A 2,500-nucleotide genomic window follows, 5' to 3' on the forward strand; every position below is an offset into this window, starting at 1 on the left:
TGGAGGGAGGGTTAACATTTTATCCCTTCCCGAAACCCAAGACCCAGAGAGAGAAATTCTTGCTGTGGATCAAACAATGTGGACGACCCCCCCATCAGCTGAATGTCAGCAACGTAAACAGAAGCACCTACTTTGTTCCAAGAAGCTATGTCGCTAAAATCTGCCCACTGCATCGAAAACGTGAGAAAACCCTTGCTTAAAATACGATTCAGTTTTACCACCTTACATGTTTGCGTAGCGGCGACTGTGTATATAATAGAACAAATAAACACAGCTGGAATGAACCTGTTAGCCTTAGCATTTGTCTGTCTACAAACACGGCATGTAATGTCGTGGTTGTAGCCTATATAAGCATATTGCAGACCCTTTGGCCTGCTTCGATCTGAGATCTTGCCGTTTTTCCAAAAAATGCTTGTGATTTCTTTGGGTAGAGCTGAAATTGACACGGTTGAAAACATGTTGCCACGCCATTCATACCAATGCTGAGAACCTGGGAAACGTGAATGCTTGACTGATATAGCAAGCGTTGCTAAGGGGGGTGGAGTTTGCGGAAGGGTCCATTGGCTGGACCTTTGTTGAATTTGGTCAGTCACTTTAAAGGGGGTGAATAGTCACTTTAAAGGGGGTGGAATCACTTATTTTTCATTACATATTTTTATTGAATTGACGTAACTGTGTAGAAATCTGTTTTCACTTCGACATTAAAGAGGGCTTTTTTGTGAATATTTTTTGTCAAAAAAGCCAACTTATATTGACCATGGTTGATTTATAAAAGCAATAAAAGGGTAAAACAAGGGCTGAATACTTATGGGAGGCACTGTATACCAGGTGTGTGTGTGTGTGTGTGTGTGTGTGTGTGTGTGTGTGAGTGTGTGTGGTTGTGTGTTTGTGTGTTTGTGTGTGTGTGTGTGTGTGTGTGTGTGTGTGTGTGTGTGTGTGTGTGTGTGTGTGTGTGTGTGTGTGTGTGTGTGAGTGTGTGTGTTTGTGTGTTTGTGTGTGTGTGTGTGTGTGTGTGTGTGTATGTGTGTGTGTGTGAATACTTATGGGGGGCACTGTATGTCAGGAGAGGGGGGAAACTGGCTTTATTCCTGTCATAAGATGGTAATAATAAAGTAATGTTTGACTCTAGAGGTAGAATGACGACCATGAGGGGTTTGTGGGTGTCCTCACGTAACCCTGTCCTTTGGTGACCGCCTCTGTGATTGAGAAAGGGGCGTGCTTGAGGTCTGATTAACTAATGAAGGAACATATAGGCAATTGGCAGCGTAACTTATATGACTATTTCCTGAAGTAAGTGTAAGATTCATGATCAAGCAGCTGCTGTGACCACCAGCAGAATATCCAAAAGGGTTATTTTATCATGGTCACAAAGGAATAGTCCCCACACTGGTATTGCTCAGACACCTGGGGTCAGGAAGCAAACTGAGGTGTGAGTGACTGCAATTAATCAAAGTATGGGAATGGGGGAGGCCATTGAGAACCATCTCAGACAGAGAAACCAGATTATCATATACCACAACAAAAGGTTGTCAGACCTGTTTGCATTACAAGCCTAGCTCATTTACATTAGAGGCCTAGGAGTGGTCTTAAAACAGTATATATGCCTAGAATTGTGAATGCTTGTTATTCAGTGCTACCATGCTGAATCCGGAGTAAGGCTGCTTCGTCACTGCACATTACTGGAATAAAGATTGCTGCATCGGAAACAAAGAAACCTCCTTCATTTCTTACATAAGTTACTAATATGTATATTTTTTTTTAGATTAGATTAGATTCAACTTTATTGTCATTGTACAGAGTACAATTTCCTGAAGTAAGTTACTAGTATGTATATTTCCTGAAGTAAGTTACTAATATGTATATTTCCTGAAGTAAGTTACTAGTATGTATATTTCCTGAAGTAAGTTACTAGTATGTATATTTCCTGAAGTAAGTTACTAGTATGTATATTTCCTGAAGTAAGTTACTAATATGTATATTTCCTGAAGTAAGTTACTAATATGTATATTTCCTGAAGTAAGTTATTAATATTTATATTTCCTGAAGGATTCATTTGCCACAGTAACAGGTAACTTAAGTTCAACTGGAGAGGCATAGTGTCAGTCTCTGCTCCTTTCCTTCTCTGCTCCTCTCTGCTCCTCTCCTCTCTGCTCCTCTCTGCTCCTCTCCTCTCTGCTCCTTTCCTTCTCTGCTCCTCTCTGCTCCTCTCCTCTCTGCTCCTCTCTGCTCCTCTCCTCCTCTCCTCCTATCTGCTCCTCTCTGCTCCTCTCCTCCTCTCCTCTCCTCTCCTCTCCAATCCTCTCCTCTCTGCTCCTCTCTGCTCCTCTCTGCTCCTCTCTGCTCCTCTCCTCCTCTGCTCATCTCTGCTCCTCTCCTCTCCTCTCTGCTCCTCTCTGCTCCTCTCCTCTCTGCTCCTCTCTGCTCCTCTCCTCCTCTGCTCCTCTCTGCTCCTCTCCTCCTCTGCTCCTCTCTGCTCCTCTCCTCTCTGCTCCTCTCTGCT

The sequence above is a fragment of the Sprattus sprattus genome (genome assembly GCF_963457725.1).
Source record: "Sprattus sprattus genome assembly, chromosome: 13".
Classification (NCBI taxonomy): domain Eukaryota; kingdom Metazoa; phylum Chordata; class Actinopteri; order Clupeiformes; family Clupeidae; genus Sprattus; species Sprattus sprattus.